At 34.5% G+C, this 25,469-nt stretch overlaps 1 long non-coding RNA gene across 1 annotated transcript; it reads left to right on the top strand.

Annotated features, from left to right (window-relative positions):
* Positions 1-1,040: 1,040 nt before the first annotated feature.
* On the top strand, positions 1,041-22,102 carry LOC102008854. Its single transcript, XR_260584.1, has 5 exons — positions 1,041-1,124; positions 2,399-2,529; positions 13,108-13,213; positions 15,275-15,394; positions 20,405-22,102. It is a non-coding gene; the product is annotated as an uncharacterized LOC102008854 (long non-coding RNA).
* The last annotated feature ends 3,367 nt before the right edge of the window (positions 22,103-25,469 follow it).

Here is a 25,469-nt window from a genome sequence, read left to right as displayed (position 1 = left end):
GACCTAGATATTTTTATCTTCCTTTCATTATTCTGTCTTCTAATCACACTTGTATTACTAATTAAGAAATAAAAATGTAATACACATTTAGAGAAAAAATATCTTCAGTAATAACATTTAAATTTTGTAAATAATATATGTAATGTATTAATTATTATTACTGTCCTCCTATTCTATTTGGATACCCTGTTCTATTATTATTTTTACTTTTTAAAATAAAAAATGAAATTTTAAATGTGAAAAATTAAATCAGTTTTTGGATTTGTTGACAATTAACTGCATTTTAAACTTCTTATATGTAAGAACCAAAGCTAATTGGATGAGAATAAAATAACAATCACTAGTTAGGATGTTCTCCTGTCCCGAGATTCGCCCCCTCGTTTTACCAGTGAAGATATTCAAAGCGAGGTGCCTCCCAAGGTCACACAACTTGTTTCAACAAAGCGTGGATCTGGTCTTGTGGAACCATCTTAATATTATTTACCCTCTATGCCCACACTGCTATATATATAAGAAATGTCACACTTTCTAGAAAAAGAGGTCTTCCCCTTTCCTACAGATCTTTCAGGTTTATCGAAGTACACCTGACAAATTAGAATTCAATGTATACGATGTGGTGTTTGATTTATGCATATATTGTGAAATGATGTGGACATTTTGACTTTTTAACTATCCATAACCTTTATGCACGTATAGTGTGTGTGTGTGTATGTGTGTGTGTGCATGTACGTGCACGCTGAGTGTGTTAATATCTGCTTTCTAGCAAATTTCACTTGTGTAATACAGTATTTTTGACTCTAGGTGCCTGTGGTATGTTCAGTCTCTGGAATGTATTTACATTTTAATCATGAGTCTGCACCCTTTTACTCAAATCTCCTTGTTCAACCCAACTCTTGGCCCTTGGAAGCTGTCTTCTACTCTGTTTTGGTGAGTTTTACTTTTTTTAGATTCCCCATATATGACATCATAATGAGTTTTACTTTTTTTAGATTCCCCATGTATGAGGTCATAAGAGTTTTACTTTTTGTAGATTCCCCATTAAGAGATCATAACATCTTTCAAAATGATGTAGAAATGGCTCATTCGTACACAGAAAGATGATTAATATCAACAGTTGTCGGAAGGTAGGTAGCCCACAACCACTGTGACTGATCACTTCTCAACTCTCCAGATGGCTGATCCAGAGAAGCAGCCCTGTGTGTTCTCACTGGTGGGGACACAGGGAGACGCTGTCAAACATTGGTGGGACTATAAATTGGCATAACCATTATGAAAAACACTGGGAGACTCAAAAATTTAGATCTAGAACAACTGTGTGACCCACAGTTCCACTCGTGGGTATATATTCTAAGGAAATAAATCACTGTCTCAAAGGGAATTCTGTTCTCGTGCATTCACTTCAGGATTATTCTCAATAGCCAAGAGAATAGCTCAATAGCCAATAACTCAATAGCTTAATAGCTCAATAACTCAATAACCAGAGTACCCAAGAGAAGGAATGGGCATAAGTGTCTGCGGACAGAGAGCAAATAAAGAAAATGTGACACACACACACACACATACACACACACACACACACACACACACACACACGAAAGTATAATAATCAGCCTTTAACATAGAAGAAAATTATGTCATTTCCAGCAACATCAGTGAGTCTAGAGAACTATGCCAAGTGAAATAAGGCAGACACAGATCATCTACCATTTTAATGAGAAAGTAATTGAGTATTTCAAGGTTTACTGAAGATTTCTGGCTAGATAATAAGCAGAGGAGAGATTTGAATGCAAATATTTTTGAAGAAATTAATACCTTAATTATAATGATAATGTGTAGAATATTGACACTTGCTACATGCCAGGTGTGTTGATAAAGTCTCATTATTAAGTAACATTGACAGATGAAGGTGTGAGCCTTAGAGAAGATAAGTAACTTGAACAACATCATAGAGATGTCAAGTGTGAGACGATGTTGTATCCTAGCATTTGACTGTACAATCTGTGGTGTAACCCTGTACTGCATTAAATTATATAACAGGCCAGAATTTCTGCCCCTCAAAACTGTGTTACCAACATCAAGTTCTCTAGAATTTTTATGATGTCTTCTGTAAATTGATTGTTTTAAGAATCTATGCCTTCACTGCATTAAAACAGAGAAAACCATACATTTGAAATTGCTGGCAAGTGCAGTATGTGAAATATGATAAAATTGCACCATGAGTACTTGGGAGCTGTGGCTGATGGTTTACAGATAGAAAAGAATGGATCAGTTTGGGCCACAGAGTACTATTTAGAACCAGATTACAAAAACATCTGATGCTCAGCTATGCCTGTAGTTCTGGCTTTCAAACGATGGAACTTAGCTTAGCTTTAATAATTAATTTCTCTGTTTTCTTTAGCATAATGTTATTTTCATTACCTGTAACCAAAGAAATGGAATAGAAGCACCTATTCACTTAGCTACTTCATCTCAAGAAAGGTCCCTGATTTCTCTGTCACCATCTGATACAAATCCTTTTGTCTGCTTAAGGTGAGAATTAAAACATTCAATTAATTTGTTTTTCCAAATATAGTGCATGAGTATAGGAGACACTCAGAGAATGATATCTGTTTTTCTACCAAAATAAATAAATCAAACAACTAACAAATAAATAAAATTCATTCCATTTTCACTTTAGGTGTAGTTCTTACATTTTATGTAAAAGGTCTCCAAGGGTTTGCTGCTGTGCATTAGGGCTTTTTACAAGCTGTGAAAGGGGGAAACAAACAGTTGATACAATATAATTCTATTCATTATTATTTAAACCTCAAAAACTTTTTAAACTTACTATTAATGTTTATTAGTTGCAAGTATTTGTTCAAATTTTTTTTATTTACAATTAAAAGTTGATGTTTAAAATGGCATCCCCAGGGGCTGTGGATTTAGCTCAGTGGCACAGCGCCTGCCTGGCAAGTGCAAGGTTATAAGTTCGATTCCTGGAAGCAGAAGAAAGAAAAAGTTTAAAATGGCATTCTCATATTAATGTTATACTTTACACATTTTACAGGAGTAATGTCCTTTATAACATGTTGTACATTTTAGGATAGTTTGCATTCAGTTGCTGATTAAAAAAAATCAAATCTCCAATACACTATTCACTGTGATTTAGCCTTCTATGCTATGAATTTATTGTAGCAATTGGCATAACTTTTGGAAATACAACTTTTAAAATGTTATATGAAATTGTTTTATACATATAATCACAAAGATAGTCCTTGAGATATTGCTTGTCTTGGGTGAATTTTTTTTTTTTTTTTTTTTTTGTAATTTGAATTGGACTTAGGGTCTTGAGCTTGACAGGCTGGAGCTCTGCTGTGGAGCTCTATCCCCAGCCCCTCTGTGTGTTGTGTGTGTGTGTGTGTGTGTGTGTGTGTGCATGTGTGTGTGACATTTATTCAATTAAACAATTCATTTGGGGGGGTGATATATTTTTAAACCTTTGCTTCATAAGCAAATATCTAAAGAGTTCAAGGTGCTATTGGTGCTATTGGGTAATAATGAAATAAATGGTATTAAACTAAGCAAGAATCCATTGTGTCTGAGAAACATTCAGTGCCCAGAGAACATAAAATTCGAAATTGTACTATATCATTGCTCTGATTGCAATAATAATAACCACTGTGTTTTTGAACCTGTGAGTCATTTCTATAGAGACTAATAGAAAGATAGAAGTGTTGACATTTTTATAAATGTCCCGTCACTTAGTCAGAGGTCAGTTATATTCCACAGGAAGGATTTCCATGGGCTGCCTGCAAAAGAAGCTTTTGAAACCATCGCCTGCCGCTTGTTCCACTTATCTTTTCACCTTCAGGACAGGATTTTGTGTTATCAACCATTTCACACATTCAAAACTAACAGACTGTGGCTGACAGATTCATTTTTAAGCATAAAATATGACTTACCTCTCTTTGTGTGTTTGGAGGAGTCAAGGTTGGAGGTGTTTTCAACGTTAGAACCAAAATGTGCATTTCAGCCATGTCAGACATAATGAGGGTCTTGTTTTGGAGGAAAGTACACACACTCTTTCGCCTGGCGCTGCTCCCCATTTTCCCTTCTCCCTGTGGCGTCTGAGAACCGCTGAAGGAATGGGAGGGGGAAGTCACCTCTCCTTTCTGTTCAAGACACAAACCCAGCTGCTCTCTCCGATTTCTATGACATTCTCAAACCCTAAAAAATAGGTGCATCCCCACTGAACACAAATATATGGATAGTCATAGATTTAATCATGGCTTCTCCAGATAGAGAGAAAACACATTTTCTTTTTCTCTTAAAATATTTGTTGATTACAAATTATTTGAAACTTAACTAAACTTGTTTCTTAAATATTGTATATGTTTACAAGTCATATTACTTAGAGCATGTTCACTTGGAACATTTGCATCAGGTACCCATTCTCGATTAAATATGATTATAAATATATTTATTTTAATATGACATACTACTACAAATTTTATCAGTGTGTTTAAAGGTTGTTTGAAGTTAATAGGATAAGAAATTCCAGGAAACATTCCTTAATTTTCTCTCGTGGAACATAGCCATGGTTCCCATTGTGTTTCCTACCCACATTAATATGTGAAAGTCCGCCCTGCAGTATGGCTGCATTTGGAGACAAACCTTTCAGGAGTGCCTGAACATAGGGGGCTCCAAGGTGCTGGGGATGGGGTGGAGAGGAGGGCATCACTAAGAGAGGACATATGGGAGACAGAAAGCATCTCTCCTGAGCTCTGTCTACCCATGTGCACACCGGGGCCCGGGAAACAGAGAGAGATGACAGCTATTTACCAGCCTGTAGGCCCAAACTAGGACCAGAGTCCACCAGCACCTTAGTCCAGGACTATTGGCCTCTTGAGATTTGAAAACAGAACTTTGCTTTGCTTCAGCTCACTGATCGATGACATTCTGTGATGAGCATCTAGCTGGCAACCGTAGACGTGTGGTACAGGTGGGAGACACAAATTCTCCTTTCTTCATGTAATGATGCAAAAACCAGAACAAGAAATGAGTCGAGATATCAGCATTGTGAGATGCATTCACTGGCACTACTTTACACACTTTACTCTTTTACATTTAATCAGAAAATAACACCGAACCTAAGTTTGATGTTTTGCTTGTCACTCCTAAAGTCTTGTTTTTAAATTACTCCATTCAGCAGCTAATATCGTTATATTTTTATCACCTAGACTTTCCAAGTAAAGAATAAATCTAAAGATATATATATATGTGTGTGTGTATATGTATATAGACATATATATGTAAAATATATATGTATATAGAGAGAGTTTAGTTAAAATTTGAATAGAAATTCAAATTTTTTCTCATTCTATCCATGGTTTTCCTGTTCCTCTCCAATGCAACTTATATCTTATTTGAGATCACTCCAACTTAAGATAAAGCTATGTTTCACATTATGTATCTTAACCTTCACATAACTGCATAATTTTGGAACCGTGCTCCTTGCTCAAAATAACAGAACTGGTGCTCAATATTACATTTTTCTCCCTTCTTTTAAGCATTAGCTTCCCCACCTTCAATGTTTGCAGGATGTCTGAAAGTTTGCATACTTTTTTGCACAGAATGGGATACCCTCAATTCATAGAAACTTCCTGCATATAGAAATATATATAGCTTGAAAATGGAGAGTTATCCTGATGTTTTTCTCTACACAGGAAGTATAGAGTCTGCCTGTTTATACCAGAGACACAAATTATTTTATACGCTCACTAAAACAAGTAACACGAGCTATGTGGATGGTGTCTAAGTCACACTGCCACAGGAAAGAGCTGCTAAACTAAAAGAATTTCTTACTTGTGATTTTGAGAAATGAAACACAAAAGTGTTCACATGCAGTGAAAGAGCAACTGCCTTATTATTTCTCCATGATGACAGTTTGCCCGTGGAATCAAATTGTGTGATTTAAAATTATATCAGATTTAAAAGAAGTTGCTTTGAAACTGTACATACTTCCGTGCACTGTCTATTGGAATTAATTCCAATCCTCCGATTTTTGTGCTGAATCAGATCATAAATCAGACTGCTCCCCAATAATTTTATGAGCTTTATGGCAATGGATGATGTTATGAAGAATTTATGAGGGCAAAATCTCTGTTAACTACATAGTTATTACCTTTCCCAAAAGAATAAATCCTAGCTACCTGAGTCCCGAAGTATAAAGTTTTCACCATGCCAGAATTCATAACTGACAGGCACAGCTCCAGGGTCTTAATCATAGGGAGATGTTTTCCGGTTGTAAAATGTGAAATTGGGCCAGAGACGGAAGATTAATAGATCTTCTCAAGTAGTCAGGCCAAGTATATTTTGATTGTATAGGCTCTGCTTTAGGAATAGACTTGGATAGTTTTCTTATTGAATCAACAATGAGATTTGGGATACCTATACAGGAACATTTTAACTTAGAAATTTACATATCTATTTTCCTTAAATGGCAACTGACAAGTTAGTTGAATTATGCTTTGTAAAATTATGTTAAAATGTCTGATATCTGCACACACACAACTGATTTAATCGTTGAAACTCAAAAAATAGTTCAGTTCCTGTATTACACAGACAGTTTGAGTAAGTCCAACAGATCATAGCATACTGAAATTTCACTTTAGAGTTTTTTTGAAATATGAGTATGTAGTAATTTAGAGAAAGGCCTGATTTCACAAGTACAGAAAGTGAATTACTGTCCACTATACACAAGCACAACTCATTCAGTGGAATCAGTTCTTGGTGAGGGTGATGGAATTTTTACATGCAACTGTTGAATAGGTCACGTTGAACCTGGTTTAGCCACCTGCTGGAAAGTTTAATGAGAGTTTATGCATCCATCATAAGTTGTGAATTTCATAAACACTGATTAAATGAAAGAGTTGGTGTAATTTTTCACATGAATATATGATAATAATGTAAGGCATGATTAGTTTGAAAGTGTTGGGAAAGGGTTTCTGAAATAGAAAAAAGTCAAGATTTTGTACTGCAAACACATATCAAGAAATACCTCCAAAGTTCCCATATATATATACATATATATATACACACACACACACACACACACAAGTAGTAAAATGTATATAACAATTCCACTATGTCTCAGCTCACAATAATCCCATTTCTTGATATTAGATTTCCATATATGTATAAGCCATGAGTAGATTATGGTACATACAGAGATAATACATTTATTCAAATTACAACATAATTTGTGTAGAAATGATGAGAGTTCTAAAGTTTGTCTTTTTAACTTCCATTCTAAATTTTATTTTGAACATTATTTCCTACCAAGTTAGAGCAAGTTGTCATATTCTAGTAGTGACTGATATGATGTTTAATGAATATTCAAGGTTTAAATAATATCTCTGGACATTTTCCCTTCAGATCATCATGTTTTTTCAAAGTACTTGATCCAGTACAACTGACATGCTTACTTCATGAATTACAAGTCATTACAAGTACAGGTTAAAATAATGTCTTATTTTCACTTTGTCAGATATCACTAATGACATTCTATAGTTTCAACTGGGTTTAGGGCTTATGGCTTATGTGTTTGCCTGTCAAATTTTTCATACTATAGTGCTATATCAGATTGTTTGAGTTTTGTGAACTCTGAGTTGAATTAGTTCAAATCATGTCTCAATTTTTATACCATTATCACTCTAAATGATAGAGGGAGTGGGCGAATATTAAGCCTGACTTTCCTAGGTCATACAGACCTTCTGGTAGTAATACCCAATTGTAGTAACATGTTTCATATTCTAGGCCTCATATAAATATTTTAACACCAGTGTGCTCCTTTGACACTCCCTGTAAAGGAGAGGTATTTCTAGCTCACAAGCTCAAAACTAAATGTATTATTAAAAAGTCCCAGGGAATAATATATTGATTAACATTTTAAATCCCATGAGCTGAACATCAACATCAGGATCAAATATGATAATGTTTGAAGTTTTTCATAACTTTAAGGAGGTGAGCAGTACTAGACGTTGCTGAAGGCCCATAAGCGCGTGAGAATCACTTTGTATCCTTCTGTTGCACATTTGGAATGTTCCCAGCCTTTTACCTGGCCCCCTTCATATTTGCTTTTTAATATGGTCAGCTTTTTTTTTTTTTTTTTGGTTTTTCTTCGGTACCGGGAACTGAACTCACGACCTTGTGTTTGCCAGGCAGGCGCTTTTGCCGCTGAGCTAAATCCCCAGCCCCTTAATATGGCCAGCTTTACAAGTCCTAGTTGAAGAAAGTCATGGCAAATGCTGGAACAACCAGCAAAGTCAGCAGAGTCCATCTAAGAATAATATTATTTAAAATGTCTTAAGTGCTCTTAATAAGGAAAAACTTAATTTTAATATGTTAAGAATAAGACAATGCCTACACAGATTTTTTCATCAGCAATAATACAGATTATTTAGTGACTGGGAAACTGTTAAAATTTGTTTATGAACTTGTGCCAAAGTGGCTGCTGCTTACTTAGTTGCAGATGCTTCACGGTGTCAATTCCTTCAGGGTCTGGGATTTTGATATGCCCATACTAACGCATTCTAACAGAGAAGAACCTGTGCCTTTCAAGAACATATCTTTGTCTCTTAAGTAAGAGTGCTCATAAAAATAAATATAAAGGATATAAGCAGTTACTACTTAGAAAGTCAAACTCAAAGACATTAACCAATGGCTCCTCAATCTTGCAACAACTGCTACCAACACTAATATAATTAAAACATAGCCAGTGCACATCTTGACAATGTAGCGTGATCAACCTCCCCTAATATTTCCAGCTGTTTCTCAAATAAATCAGCCATTCATGGCTGTATTATTAACATTCGTGTCATATGCAAACCCTCACGAGCTACATGATGAACTTTCCTTCATTATTCTCATGAGCTTTGCTCTTAAAACACCTTCATTTTTAAGTGTGTGTGTGTGCGCACATGCACACGTTTACGTGTCTTTCTGGTGATTAAATACAGCACAGCTTTCTCAGAGCATTATTGACCTCTGACTGTGAGAATGAAACAATTCATGAAGACATCTAATTCCGCAATGATACTCACAGATCTACAGCTCTGAAAAGTAATAGCACAAGTCCTTTTTAGCATGTTGGATAAAGAATGAGCTCTAACTGTTTGGCTTTATTTTTAATAGACTAAAATAAGGTATTTCAATAACCAACAAATATCTTGCCCCTTCTTTACCTGTACCTCGTGACCAACCTTCTTTCCGGAGGCATGGAAAGCACGTTCTGCTCAGGGCAGAAGACTGAAAGTCACAGCCCACAAGACTTCCAAGGGGCTGCTGCTACTGGATTCTTGGGTCCCATTGTTTATATCTTTCAAATAAAAAAAAAATGAAATGGCTTCTATTCCCATAAAAATATTTAGTTCAGTGATGATATATAAGTAGTGCGTAAGTTCCTTAGAAATGATTTTCTGGATTCCGAAGTGGAAATATTAAAAAAACAAAGCCCTGAGTACACCAAATGGGTTTTTCAGGAAAAAAAATAGGCTGATGAAATGCTGTGCTCTTTCCTAAGTATGGGGACAACATTTCAGCCAAGTCTCCATATCTGAGAGTAGAGAAGCCAGTACATTTCTCGTCTGCATCCTTAAATTTAAGAATTTAAGAAGCAAGAAACCTTGAGTTATCTAATTAACGACCAATAAAAGGGAGCATCTACAAAAGAATATTGAATTTGCCATAGAAAATTAATTCACAGTATAGTCCTCACATGTCTGAATTTTTGGATTGAAATTAGCAATGTGAAAGAATTTTGAAATATATCAAAAAGCTAGATTCACAACTAAGTATACATTTTATAAGAAGAAACAATAGTTGCCAATGGAAAGAAATTTTCCCCACAATGTACCCTGAACAAAAGCATTCAATAAAAATTAGTCTTTTCTTCACCAGTGGTTTTTCATATCATCTACAGAGAAAGGGAGAACAGGCGTTTATTTTTGTTTGCCCATTCTTTGACTTGTGTCTCATGCATCTACGCAAGATGTGTGGTAGAAAATGAACTGAAGTGTGTGCTGTTGAGTCTATAAAATTTAAATACAATCTTTCCTTAACTTCTGGATTTGTGCATGCATCTGAACAAATATCTCCTTATAACAAATTTAATAAACAGTAATTAGGTTACATGGGACAAGAAATCATCACATCTTCTCCACAACAGAATCCTTGTGAGAATATTTCTTCTCATTCCTTCTGCATTTAACAAGGACACTTCATTTTTTTTCCAAATACAAATCAGTGATTAAAATATATTGCCAAGTAATTGAAACAACCTCTATATTCAAAAGAAGTTTCAATAAATTTTTCAACCATAATATTGAAAATAACAGGAACATATCTGGACGATATTTTTCAAATTATAATAGCTTTAAAATATTCTAATTCCTACCTAGAAATATGTATTTGCAATAAACTTTCCTGAGTTTAGAAGTTAAAATTAGTGTATAGACATTTAGACTTTCAATAAGGGCATTTATATTAAAAATATTGCTAAAGGCAGTAGGTGAATTAATAATATCAATGCTTTCCTTTTTTATTTTGTGTTTAATTCTAGAGATTTGAGATATTTTCTTGAGAAATTTCTTGAGATATACTGCAAGTTGGTATCAGAAACCAAATTATGACCTATATAAGGAGAACTAAGGAAGTGGAGGGATTCTTTTGCACATACAAATGATAATGCAGTTGACGAAGAGACATCAAACCTATGATTTAAAGACGGCAAAGTGCTATTTTGTTTTGTTTCTATTTCAAGTTGCAGAGTTATAGAGAAAGCCCTTTTGTAGGGCAAGGTTATATTATCAGAAATTGAATCACTTCTAAGTGAAACATGCTATATAGTGTGAATGAAATTGTCTTAGTGTCACAGTTCCTGAACTGTGCACTTCCCTTGTATTTACACTTGGAGGGATGACAATTTCTTTTTTTTATTTCTAAGCTTTTGCTTACAGGAGAAGGACAGATGTTTTAACACCTTCTTTCAGCAAAACATCAGTGATTTACTTTTTTTTTTTTTTGGTTTTTCTCCGGTACCGGGAACCGAACTCACGACCTTGCGCTTGCCAGGCAGGCGCTTTTGCCGCTGAGCTAAATCCCCAGCCCCGATTTACTTTTTTGACCTGAGGTTACAAATTTGCTATGACCTCAGATACAAACAAATTAGCACATAATTTCATTGCCTTTAAACTACACATTCTATGGAATAACTGCAATCTAATAAATTAGCAAAAATATTATTAAGGCATGAAAGGCCTTTAAATGTTTGTGTATTCATTTGTAACTAACTCTAATTTTCTGAAGGAGGAAGCATCTCAACAGAAGTTGGAATAGTTTTGCTATTATGTTGCAGATATTTAGTTCTTTTACTTATTTATTTATTTTATGTTATTTTGTGTGTGTGTGTGGAACACAACTCAGGACCTTCTGCTTTAGAGGCAGCCATTTATGCCGCTGAGCTACACTCCTGGCTGTTTTGTCCTTTTAGAGTAACCTATTTGCAGTTGTGACTCAAGATATTATGCTTTTATTTTGTTGCTGAAAGCTTTCAAAGATCTTTATATTAATCAGTGATAAGGAAAGATTCCTGTACATACAGGTGTTGTTGAACTAACATAAATTTTGATAAGTAATTTTTTGGTCCCATTTAGCATTATGAATTCTAAACTTTAACTTCTCTCTGTGTGGAAAGCAGTAATACAATGTAACATCCTATAGCAAAAATTAAGTGTAAATTTCCTTGAAAAAAGAAAAGTATTAAGACATCCTTTTGAAATTATTGAGCCTGTATTCCTAAATGGAACTTCTAGTATCTGCTGATGTACAGTAATTCCATAACAAATTTCATGATTTTATTAATATTTTTATTATGTACCATAAAATCATAACAACTCAGAATTTCATAAAATTAAATCCGGTCTAAAAATCTTACTTTACGTGAAAAAGGTGTTCTTTTAAATTCAAATTTAGCATGTAGAAGCCGAAAATATTTACATTGCATCTATTCCACATTTTTCTGATATACAGAATTAATTTTTGTATCTATTCTGTAAAAATTGTTGTCTAAATGTGATATTTGTGAGAAAAGATCAACTTTAGAATTTATTTATTTTTAAGAAGTTAAAATAGGAAATAACTTTGAAATGATGAACTATGCTAGACTCTAATTAATGGATAAATACTTTTGCCTTGAGCATAGAAATTAATATCACAATTTGAACACTTTTGAGAGCATTTTAGTTCAGGAGAATCAACAATAGTTGATAACATGGCCAACCATGATATCAATATTTGAATATAAACTCATTCTAGCCTTACCTATCTTCATGTCTAAGTAGGGGACCATAAGTTATTTTCATTATTTCTCATAAAAGTGAAAGTCCGAGTTTACATTTTTTTGTATGTTCCAAATAAACCTAATAATGTTTTTAAAATCAACTTACAGTTCTGATTCACATTTTCCTAAGATATTCTTTGAATGCTAATTCCTAAAAAACAAAGGAATGAACAAAAAATGAATACACATACACTAATTCCAATGAAAAAGGCTGCATGCTTCTGAATATCTATATCTATGTCTATGTCTATGTCTATGCCTATGCCTATCTATATATCTTCTTTTCAAGGCTTGCAGGTAAGAATAAGTGTGTGTACCAAAAAATTATTTTCTTATTTCAGTTTAAAATTACTCTTTACTTTATAATTTTGCTGTACATTTTCTGAGAGAATTAAGTGTGGCCCATCCCATAATCCATGACCCATGAAATTCAGTTATCCTCTGAGTTGTACCCAAAGAAGTATAGTTTAACACCAAGTACTAATTTCAAAGAACTCCAGTCTTTATTTACTTTTCTCAAATGCACGTTAATAGGATGCAAATCATCACTCCAAAAAATATCTTCAGAATCTATTCTCTCTGCTTAAATCAGAAACTGCACCAATATCAACCCACTCACACAAGTCCCTATAGTCTTACTCATATCCTGTTTAATATTTAAAATGTATTTTAATTTGGACGCAGACCAGCAGGCTATATCTAAATTTTATTTCTCTTACTTTTTGTAGCGTTGCTGAAAGTAAAAGCTCTCTACTTTTTTGTGATTATTAGAAGACAGGTTTTGGGGAAGATAAACACAACCATACATGAAGTACCTTTTTAACTTCCCACCAGGTAAGTATAAATTGCACATTTTTGTATCTAGAGATCAAAATATAATTACAGGTATTATTTTACTGTTGTACAGATCCTAAAATGTGAGGTACGTTTCCAGTGCCCTTTTGCAAAATATTTACTTTGCTGTGTTCTTCCATCTCTTCTACACATGGTCCTTCCCACCCAAGTATCCAAATGATCCCAGGAGAACTTGCTTTGCTGCTGCAGCCTGCATGCTGAATTGGCTTCATACAATTTCAACTGAAGCCTCCAGCTTATTTGCATTTTGATAGATAAGTAATGTCTTATTGAAAACAAATCAATAAAGCCTATTAAAATTCCAGACACCAAAGCAAGCTAGTAGGATAGCTATTTTTGAGCAAGAGGTTTTGAATCTAGTTGATACTGTAGAAGTAAACATTGCTTAATTGTGCATAACTAAATATCTGTGAAAAATAGAGAGACATTAATGAAAATAGTCTAAATATTACAAGTGTTTATAGATTGTTGCATCTGTCCACAGTGCTATCATATTTGGGAGACTGCTTAAATATTGATTTAACCTCAATTATAGGCCTGATCTTCTACACACAATTCTTTCTTCTAAAATCTCTGATACTGAGCACATTTACCAGAAATTATAACTACTAATTTCTGTTACTTGAATCATTTTCAGTATACTGGAAAATAGTACTTTTTTCTTGCTTCCCCATAACTTCCTTTGAAATGTCAACCTCCTCTTCTTGCTCCTTTATTTTTATCAAGTGGTGACTCTCACAACGAAGGTGTGTAAAACCACACTGCATGTGAGCCCATTCTGTTCTCTCAGGAATGTATTGAGCATTAACTAAGCACCCTGACATTTCTAATCTCTGCCCACAGAATCTCAGATGTATTCCCAGCCCAAAGGGTTGGACACCATCTAAAGTCCAACAGGAAAGACCCAAAGTGTTAATCTTTCCTCTTAATTGTCTGGTAACATAGGCTAATTTTTTAACAATTGTCAGGAAAACCATACACTGCTCAAATAGTTGGAGTAAGGTATGCAAACCTTATAATTCTAGCTGCTTTAAGAAAATTTAGCTATTTCCATCGCGTGACAAGGGTTGACAAAGTAATTGTAATTGCTGCAATTCCATTTTTTAAAGATGACACAGGCATCTGTGTTTTATGACACATGCCTTCTAAAGTAACAAAATACCCAGGAGTAATGCAAGGAAAATTCCACACTCTGTAGCTCACAAAAGGAAAATTTTAAAGCAATGCTTTGAATGTGGGTTAAATCATTTACGTTTCCTTCTGGTACTAAAGGAAACAGTTCTAGACAAGAAATTGGCTTCTGAGAGTGATGGGAAAATGAAGCCAGCATTTCTGTGCTGAGAATGGAGTGGTGTTTTCACACACTGGACTGGGAACTTCTATGGACTCCTAATACACTTGGAGTGAAGGCTGTGCGAAGACTGAGCATGTGTTTTACTGGTCTTTGAATGTCTTCCCAAGTAACTATAGCAGCAAAATCGGCAGCACCCGGAAAAAAGACTTCACACTACCATCCATAAAATTCATAATCTGGAAACACAAATAAAACAAAACACAAATCACAAAAAGGTAGTAACCAAAAACAAAGTGACAGCCATTCAAAAAATAAAGAAATTATAAAACTATAGAATAAAAAGCTGAAAAATATAAATGTAAGAGCATCATACACAATCATATATATTATAAAACAATATTGATATGAGAAATTTATGTAAATTTAACGATATTAGGGCTGCCAAAAAATGTGAACACACTTTGTGAAAAGATAAACTTCCGTAAATATTTTTAAACTATACTTATTGGGACACAAGATTAATATAAGTTATTTTGACCTCTATAATTACAAGATGTGCTCAGCGTGGTAGCCTTTAGCTCCCAGACATTTACTACTTCTCTTTTCCTGAAGTGTGTAGACATTTTGGCAGACGCTGTACAGTATGACAGCTTGCTTGTTGCAAGGAAAAGTGGCACTTTACTTCTATCACACGTGTCCTCTTGCCACCAAGATTTAAGGTTTACTTTTTCAATACTTGAATCCAGGGAGGAGATTGTGACTGAACTGATAAATAGGTTTATGACAGAAGAGACTATGGCAAAGACCTGCAAGTGAGTGCTCGGCAGCTTCCTGGTTCCTGCATTTCGAGGATGTAAGAAGTCCAGGTAAGTCTCACCATGGGGGAGACACTAGACAAGTGAGAGAGGAAGCTACCATGCGTGTCCAGTCAGCTTGAGCCCTTAGAGGAATCTAAAGCCCTACCCACAATCTGGGGGTGAGTGATGGAGGATATCAAGCTGGAGAAGCTTCGCTAAACACAGCCAAGCACAGCCATGAGCAAGATGATCTCATCTTTTTTTGAAAAACTTTTCTTAGTGCATGTGGGAAGAACATAACAATAATGATTAAATTCCTTGCATGGAGCTGGTACACGGAGCAAACTCGTCTCAACACTTCCCACGTCCCCTTCCTCTCCACGTGCTTCCCCGCTCTCCCTCTCTTGCTCTCCTTCCCATTTGCTAAAGATCTAGCTTCTCATTTCCTGTTATTTGGCAACAGCTGTGCTCTTCATTTACATATTCATTTATGGATATTAATTGATGTTATACTAATTAATTTTGCTCTTCATCTATACTTTTCATATAAGAAAACCATGTGATATTTAAGCCCATGTGTCTGATTTTATTCACTTCCAGTACGGTTTCAATTTGCCTCCATTTTCTTACAAATTCCTCGTTTATGCTTCTTTATGGCAGCATAGAACTCCACTGTGTACAAATATTCTCTTTATTCACTTGTCTCTTGATGGACAGAGAGACTGCTACCTTTGAGGTATTCTCTTATTTTATAATAGATAATGTCTTAGTTAATGTCCTCATCAGTGGAACAAAATGTTCCTTATTGGAGTGCTAAAGGAAATGAGGTTTATTCTTGTTCACTTTTCAGTGCAAAGTGGGTGGACTGGCAAGGTGGCATGGCAGAGGAGAATGGCAGAAAGGAATGTGAGAGGAGTAACTGCTCACATTCTGAGGCCAGGCAGCAGAAAGTCAAGGCAGGGCCTGCTCATGCCTGCAGTGACCTGCTTCTCTGGACCAGGCCTTGTTTCTAAAGCAAACTCTGCTCTAAGATGCCTATAAATCCCATCACCTTCCCCTAACATAATGTGAGGCTTTACAGCGACGTTTAGATATAAACCATAACAAATGCCTAGATCATATACTAACTGAAATAAAGTAATACTCCATGTAAGAAGGAACTGGAAATTAATCAGAGTGAGAATTAAATAAATTGGGATGCACAATTAAGGAATTCACAAAGAATTTAAGAACATGAAAAAAAGGCATGGAGGCACATGTCAATTTCTGCCTAATACAAGTTTAGATGTGGAGAACAGAGAAAATGGCAAAGATGAAATAAATGAATATGAGCTAGTTAAGACTTCCAGAGCTAAAGATATGTATCCATGTGTCCTCAGAAATAAAGTAATATTTGGGTAACATTTTGCCCAGATGCATTGCTAAGTGGTACACTGTGCAGTGAAAATTTGTGTGGAAGACCTAAACCTCACATCTGACTGGGTTTGGAATCAGAGCTTTTAGAAATGTGGGAATTTAAGTCAGGCAGGCCATAGCAGGGACCTACTAAGCCTGAGTGGTATCCTTATCAGAAAGAGAAATCTGGACTTAGCTGTGAGAAAAGACGACACGGAGACACCAGAGGAAGGCAGCCATCTGCAGATCAAGAAGAGCTACTCCTAGGAAACCACACAGCCTAACATTGTGAAGATAGACTTGGAATTAAAAGTAGATAAACAAAGCAATAACTGAGTTACAAAGAGAGATTGTGAAAATATAGTCAGAGTCAGCAAAAGACGGAAAACAGCAAATTTAGCTGACCAAATTGGAAAAATATAAAGAATCAGGAGAAAAAATATTTTCATAAATGTATGAACAATTGCCTACAATTGGAGAGATATCAATAGCCATAACCTTACAACCAAGAAATCAAAGTTAAAAAGTTATGTTTAAGTATATATGGACATTCTGAAAACTCTAGTATACATCATGTTATAAAAAATGGCTTACAAGGGCTGCAGATATAGCTGAGCAGCACAAGTGCCTTCCTGGCAAGCACAAGGTGCTAAGTTTGACTCCTGGTAACCCTCCAAAAATAATTGGCCTTTAAATTTTAGGTTTGGATGCATTCAGATCACTTTATGGATACCGAAATACTAGAAATACAAAGAAATAGAAAAATTAATTAGAAATTTTAGCAATTAAGGATATAGTAAATAAACTAGTAAACTTAGAAATTTAAAACCTAAAGATTCCTAATAATACATGAGTTTAGGAGAATTTATGATGGCAATTATTATAGTATATTTAAAACACAAATAGCATATTTAATAATGGGGATTGCAGCTGAATCATTTTATAGAGTCTAAAGTGTATCATGTATGAAGAATACTTATTTTTTAAAGAATTTCTGAAAATGTTAACCCATGAAATAGAAAAATATTTAAAATAAATTATTAAATAAAAAATAAAAGTAAAATTTAATGCAAAAAATTTAATGCAATAAGAACTGCATGCTTAAAATAAGATGTTGCCACAATTAAAACATTTTTGGAATAGTAGTGAAGTTCCAGTAACAGAACTATTAATCATAATCAAAAGGGAAATATTTGGTGTTCATGTATCCATCTAGGACATTTTTAAATGCTTTGTATTTAGTTCATGCAATACTTTCATGACTGTATCAACTTCGAACTCCACGTTTGAGATGAGAAAAAACCAGGGGTAGGTTTTGTAATTTGATAAAGTCAACACAGGAAGTGTTTGAACCATGATTTTATTCTTAAAAAAATATCCTTCAGAAAAATTGAAGGAGAAAAGAGAAATAATACAATTTTTCTTTACATTTCAAGTAAATCCTGGGGAGTAAATAAGTGGTGAAATATTTTTAAATTCTCTAGAGAGAATTTAATGTAATTTGTAAGCAAGCACTTATATTGTATTTTCTTAATACATGTAAATATTTTTATGATGTTAAATGCTATATATCTGATAATGAAAAATAATGTATATAATAAAATGCTCTTTTGTATCTGAAGGTATTTGCTAGATCAAAGTTATTTATGAATTCACTTCACTGTATTTTTTTGTTTGTTTCTCATATACTACTCTTTTTAAATAAAAAAAGGAAAAATCTTTGTGAAGAAATTATCTTCTAATTTATTTAGTGAAACTAGCATAATTGTTATAATAAAGGCAAGTAACAGTAGTATATTAAAGAAACTCAATGTTCAAAATCTTTGTTAAGCATAATGTGGAAACTTTGTAAAATTTTATCAAGTTTAAATAAAGGACTGTATTTTAAAATGGACCATGATCAAAGAGATTCTAAACATGATTGCAAGTTTGCTTCATTACATAATTTCTGAAGTTGCATTTATGGAAAATAATCCACTAGCAGAAAAATGAAAATAGTAGTTATAAAAAAAACCTAAATGCAATTAAAATGTGACATTCATGTTTATATGTAGTGACAAAAGCAAATGTGCAATTAAATGTAATCCTTTTAAAGGACAAACTAAGATAGATATTTACCACAAGGTCTCTTTTGTTCATTTCTCAATATTATGAGATGATCATTAAGCTATATTACAATTATAAAATAAATAAGACATACGATATGGAATGAGGAAAAGCAGGCTATATTTTTTGAATTCATAAAATTTAAAGGACAAAGAAAAAATAACTACCAAAAGTAATATTATTTTTCAAGTTCCTGGACATCTCATCAAACAACAACAGCAATAAACTTAATATGAAATAAAGAATGAAATAGCGTTGAAATTAAAAATTAAGGCATTTAAATGTAGCACACAGTGTCCATCACATGCATAGGTAACCAGCAATGAAATTTCCCTAAGAACAATGTAGCAAAAACCTAGACAGTCTTTTTAGAAACAAAACAAAAAAGAAGATAGCAAAGTTCCTCACGGAAGGAGGCTTCATGAAGGCCCAGATGGGAACAAGATAATTGCAATGCAAAATCCTAACCACAGATACATTTGTGTAAGTAATAAGAATTTGAAAATTGTGAAGTGAAGAGATGCAAATGTCAATGAAGGCAAGAGAAAATTTAAAGAAGAAATTTAAAGAACCAGTACATGAGTTAAAACTTTCATTCACGTGCAGTGAGGGACATAAAAGTTCAAAACACAATCAAGAATGGCAGATCAAACTGATGAGTTAAGGGTCAATGAAATATAAGGCCTGACACCGGCATGCACTTCCAAAGCTAGAGGAGAGATATCCCACTGCAGAGGGGATAAGGCCCTAAATAGTCACAAGTGCTTGGAAGATCAACTTGGCCGCATGTAATAAGTATGAATGTGTTAATGCTGAAAAGTCATCAAATCTGCTTGTGTGAGTACAGCCTAGGGTGTGAGGCCAGGCCGCAGACACTGATAGGAAGTGAACTTATTTGGCATTTCAGAAGAATTTTCCCAGGAATTTATAATATCAGAGAAGTTTTATGTCAGTTAGAGCAGGGAAGTGCAACTTAAATCACTGGGGTATTTTACAGAAAGCAAGAACATGGGTCATAGTCGTGAGCAACTCCCGTCCAATGGGGAAAGGAAACTGGTGGATAGTTTGCGTGTTTATCTTGATCAGAAAACAAAATATATTTATTTTCTTCTAGAAGCAAAATACATTAATTTCCTTCTAATTTTGCAGAAGAATAAAAAATAATGAATCAATGAGGGAACAAACTTTCTTTATGATGAAGAGCTTTTTACAGTTGGGCTGATAGAAAATGAAATGAATACAATGTAGAAATTTAAACTAAATTACTGCCATTTTATCCAACACACACAGGCTGAAAAACTGTGCATTTTATACTGGAATAGCAATTAAGTAATACCTCTTGACTGGCATTTATAGTAAGCGTTAATTGGTTCCAAGAGCATTTCAACTAATGGGTATCTCTCTTTAAGTATTATGTTAGTATCTCTACTTTTTTATTTCCACTTTGTCTTTGCTCTGGTATAAATCAGCTTGTGTTAGTTGTAGAAAATTCAGTAGTTGTCATTATTTAGTGACATCTTCTGCTCTCTTCTGTAATTATTTTAGGCAGTTTCCCTGTAACATTTAACTTTCTTTCAGTTGGACCCTCTGGGCAAGAGTGCATAAACAATGAAACAAATTTCCCTGCTGTGGCACCAGTTTGGCAACTTCTGATCCACCAGTTCACTGCAAGGAGAGAAGACCTCGCTTCATAAGTGTTCAGTGTCGTGCTTTGCTGTGGTTTCCAGATGTTTTAATTACATAGCCTAACGTAGAACTTGAAGATGAACTTCAAAATTGAGCAGAAAAGTTACAGACAGCTGGTGTGCTGTCAAGCCTAATAAGCTGAACCTCTTGCATTACCAGCAATTTACTTTCATTGTCCTCAGCCCTCAGCATGGCCAAGATTAGGAGAGAGGGTCAGCGGTACCCACATGGTAAACCCCACCGAAGGAAGCGAAGTAAACGGCAATGTTCATTTATTTTTACCATTGATGAATGACACTTGATAGGAATATTTTTAACATATTTGTTTGAAAATCGTTCCTGACACATAGGTGACATTTTTGATTTGTAACATTATCGCAGGACAAGGACTCATTTTCTAACCGTTCCTTGCTGCAGTCCTCGCTGTCCCTTTGTTATTACTTGTCACTGGGGAACCCTGATTACATATGTTCTTCACAGTATGTGTATATTACCCAGAGGCTAATTGTTCTTCTCAGTTAGTCTTCTAAATTGGAATTTCTGCTAAAATGCAGTTTACATGTGTATTTCCCTATGACTTAATTGAAGTATCTCTGTAAAGTTTGTGAATCAAAATTGTTGATGGTTCCTAGTGTATTAGTCAGCTTTGCTGTCCCTGAAAGAAATGCATGACCCCACAATGTAAAGGAGCAGAGGCTTGAGGTGACCCTTGCTTTCATCTTTGTAGACGATGGCCATCCGGCTGCAAAGCAGACATAGCATGGCAAAGGGTGTGGCTGAGGACAGCTGCGCATGCCTTGGCAGCCAGAAACACAGAGCGAGTGAGAAAGTGGAAGCAGCACGATTCAGGATAGCTGGAATCCCCAAAATGAGCACAATTGTTAGGTACTGCAAACATGTAATAATAAAAAATAGAATTAAAAAAAAAAAAAAGAACTGAAGAGCTGGGGACAGGCCTAAACGGCTTCAGTTCATGGTCAGTGACCCATGTCGAAGGAATCCCTAACAGTACATTTAGTGCTAGGTGTCCGTGGTGCTGACAGTTTCCAAACACTCTCCCTCTGAACAGATTCTTCTGATCTGAAGTAATGTCCGAGGAAATCCATACAAGTAAGCCTTGGTCTCTCCTCGTAAAAGGCTATTTAAATCCTTTTTTTTTTCTTTTTTTTTTGCCCAAACTTTTAAATACTATTAAATGCATATAAATTCTACAAGTTAATGGGTTCCACTAGGACATTTTCACACATGCATGTATAGTGATTTCATTGTTTCCACCACTTTTACATCTGCTTTTACCCTCTGCTTTCTCACCACTCCCCCTGACCCAAGTCACTGCACTCTCCTACTTTTATGTAATTTAGCTACACTTTCTGTTCTGTTTTTCACATGTGAAAGAAACCTTGCCAGACTTACTTTTCTGTCTGGCTTCTACTGCTCCATAGGATAATGTCCAGTTTCATCCATTTTTCTTGCAAATAGTAAGACTTCAAACTTCCTTAAAGTAAATAATTCTCCAGTGTGTACATGTACCTCATTCATGTATCCATTCACATTTTTGGCTAGTTAAAAATTGCCACATTAAACATGGGGGTGCAGGTGATCCTTCTCTATGCTTGCTTCATTTCCTGAGATATATGCCTGGGCATGGTAAAGGTGGTATGGTTATTCTAGAATGTAAATATTCTTTGCCATTTGATTTGTTAATCTACATTCTCACCAACAGTGTATAAATATTTAATTTCCCAAGCATCTTTGCAAGTATATGTTGTTTCTTAATAATAGCCATCCTGACTGTGGTGAGATGGAATCTCAGTATAGTTTTCATTTGCATTTCCCTGATGGCTAAAGAAATTGGGAATTATATATACTTATTGGCCATTGGTTATTCTTTTCCTGTGTCTCTTTAAATAATTGCTCATTTTTGATTGGCTTACTTCTTTCACTGTTTTATGAGGGGGTATATTTTCTTTAATGTCCCCCAGTATGTGTAAAATGGAATATCTTACAAAGTATTTTTCTATCTGTTTTATCATTATTTTTATAATGGTGTTTTATCATTATTTTATATTCCCATACTGCTATCCTCCTTTTCAACTGATAGCTGGTATACAATCTGACTTCAAAGTCATAACATGAACATTGCTTTCATTGCTTTTACAATAATTATTAATATATTTTTGTTTCTATAATTTTAAAGTGCAATGGAAAATTATTGGCTAAGCCCATAGTTTTTTCTTCTGCCATGAAATAAACTTTCTATTCATAACAATACATTTTATGCCTATGAGATTAAAAATATTTCCATTTTAAGATTTGGGGGATTTTGTTATTTATTTGATTGGATTGTACTTATTTTTATTAGTCCATGTTTTCAGTGCATAATGTTTACATTCCACGCGAGAACTCAGTGAATGGACACAACAGCTCTTAATCTCTGGATCCCATCCACTTTCCTTCTACCTTCCGCCATCCTCTTTCCTCCTGTCTCCATCTCCTGCTCCTCTTCCTCTTTGCAGTAGATGTATTTCCTCTTCCCTGTTTTTTATTCTGTGCTTTAGTAAGAATTTGAGGTTCTCATATAAGAGAAACTATGCCGTATTGAAACTTGTGAATAGATTCATAGGCTGCTTCCAAGATTTAGCTATGATGAGTTATCATTGTTTTAATTTCTCAAACTTGGAGTTACATTAGTGATAATATATTCTTTCAATATAGGAAAATTTAATTTTCATAACAATAAAAATTTAATTCATTAAAATACACATAACTAACTTTAGAGAGTCACTGACTATGTGACATCAAAGAAATTTCCAATTAATCCAAATTTAGATGCCAAATGCTTTTCACAGAAAGCAAAGAAATTAAACAAGTTCACCATTATTGAAATTCACTTGCATTCACAAATATATGTGACATGATTTGATAATGTTGCAAGATGTGTATTCAGTTAATTATCTACGGATGAGAACCCTTGCTTTTACCATTTTAGCACTCCAGCGATTGAATAGACTAAGGGAAGAGAAGATATCTAAAAACAAACATAGTTTGATTGTGGGTGTTAATTACATGAAATAGATTTTGAAAATGTATTTGAAAGAGAATGGTGCAGTGTCACATAGAACTGTAGAAATGTAGTTTCACAGACCACCAGGCATTTGTGGAAAGCATTCACAGCTACGGTACAGCTACTTGTGTGCACCATAGAGGTGCTGCTTTGGAAGGACTCGATTCTGCTTTACTCTGAAGAAGAATAAGTGAGTAAAGACGGCTTGCTAGTGTGCAGACATATTGAGCACGTCTGCTGTACAGTGTTCTGAGTTAAGGCGATCTCTGATAACTGGGATCTTATAGGCTCTGGGGAAGGTGGAATCCCTTCTGCTTTGGGTGGCAGAGTACAGTGTTGGTTCTGTTATGCAGGTGAACTTAGGTGAAGTTGCTTTCAGGTGATTCACACTAATTTCACTTCAAGTTACTCACTGTCATTTAAAACAAATTGGCCTGAACACTCTTATTTATCCTTGCAAAAACCAAGAGTAACATACAAAGATTACAGACAATAAAAATTTGACTTTTATAACAAACTATAAGAGCAAGCCTCACCAATTTCACTTGATGGTTTAATATATATGATTCATTTTAAATTGCCCATTGGATTAAATTATAGACCATTTTCTTGCTTTCACCTGAAATGTGTAAGTGAATTACAATTGCAGTGTGTTGCCCAAGCATTTTAGTTTTTAAATACAATCAATTTTGATATTTTAAAAATACTTAAAAATGAGCTTTGCCTTCCTACTAATTTCAGCAAAGTAGTAATTTGACATGAAATGAAAATGCAAAAATTATAAGGAATAGTTTCATTTCTGTTCTTTTCCGTGAATTTGATGATCAATTATCTCATAATGAAATCTTTTGGAAGAAAATACATTTTAAATTTTCACTTTTTCCAAACCTATAATTCCTGTTTCTCTGTATAATTTTCATAGACATTTTCAACCATAAAGCACTTTTTTTTTTTTACATAAACACGTTTGTTCTTTGGATGTTTGTTTATTTTTTAGTTATGTGTCCTGATATGAGTACTGTCTTTCATCCTGTTTCATGAAAATTCGCTTCACAAATTTTTTCCTTGCTGTTTATCCTTGTTGTTATCCCAGCATTGTTTTGTACAAGGAGTTTCCTGAAATGTGTATTTCAAAATTTTGTAATTAAAATGAAACCGCTGGAAAGCTTGATTGAATGGAGTATTTTTCAACCATAGAGGAGAATTAAATCACATCATTCACTGGAAAATAGACGGAACTGGAGATCATTGTAAGTGAAATAAGGCAGATCAGAAAGACACGTTTCCTGTCACATGGGGAATTTAGATAGAAGGAAGACAACAGGAAACCAGAATGCAGAATCCGAGGGAAGGGGAAGGAATGGGTGAGGGGATCAAAGGGGATAAAGAAGGCAGGTAGGGTGAAGTACCTGCTGGGCACAAGCCCAAGTGCCCAAAGCAGATTCACTATGCTGTATAATTAATATGCACCAATAAAATGTAATGAAATATGAAAGAATACTCAGACATAGTGGAGAGCAGCTTATTGAGAAATTTATTTATTACTTTAATGAAGAATAACACTTAAAATCTAATTGTTGCTGCATGTTATACATTGTCATAATGTTCTCCTATGAGGTAAAAATAATAAAATATAGATTAAAAATAGCATGCAGAAATTCTGCTCCAAGCTAAAAAAATTCATATTTCATGTCAAAATTTCAAAGCATACTCACAGGAAGTTCTCTTTCTCTAACCAGCAAGAATGTTGTGTTATGGAAAATTGGATTTATAAAGATTATTCTGTGTTGGATGTCTTCATGCTCCAAACATCAAAACAGACTCAGTAGAAAAACAAAATTCTCTACCACAACTGGACTAGATTTAATTTTTCATGTGATATTCTTCTTAGAC

Source organism: Chinchilla lanigera, unplaced genomic scaffold (genome assembly GCF_000276665.1).
Source record: "Chinchilla lanigera isolate Chin_1 unplaced genomic scaffold, ChiLan1.0 scaffold00017, whole genome shotgun sequence".
NCBI lineage: Eukaryota > Metazoa > Chordata > Mammalia > Rodentia > Chinchillidae > Chinchilla > Chinchilla lanigera.
This window is presented reverse-complemented; position numbering and strand designations above follow the sequence as displayed.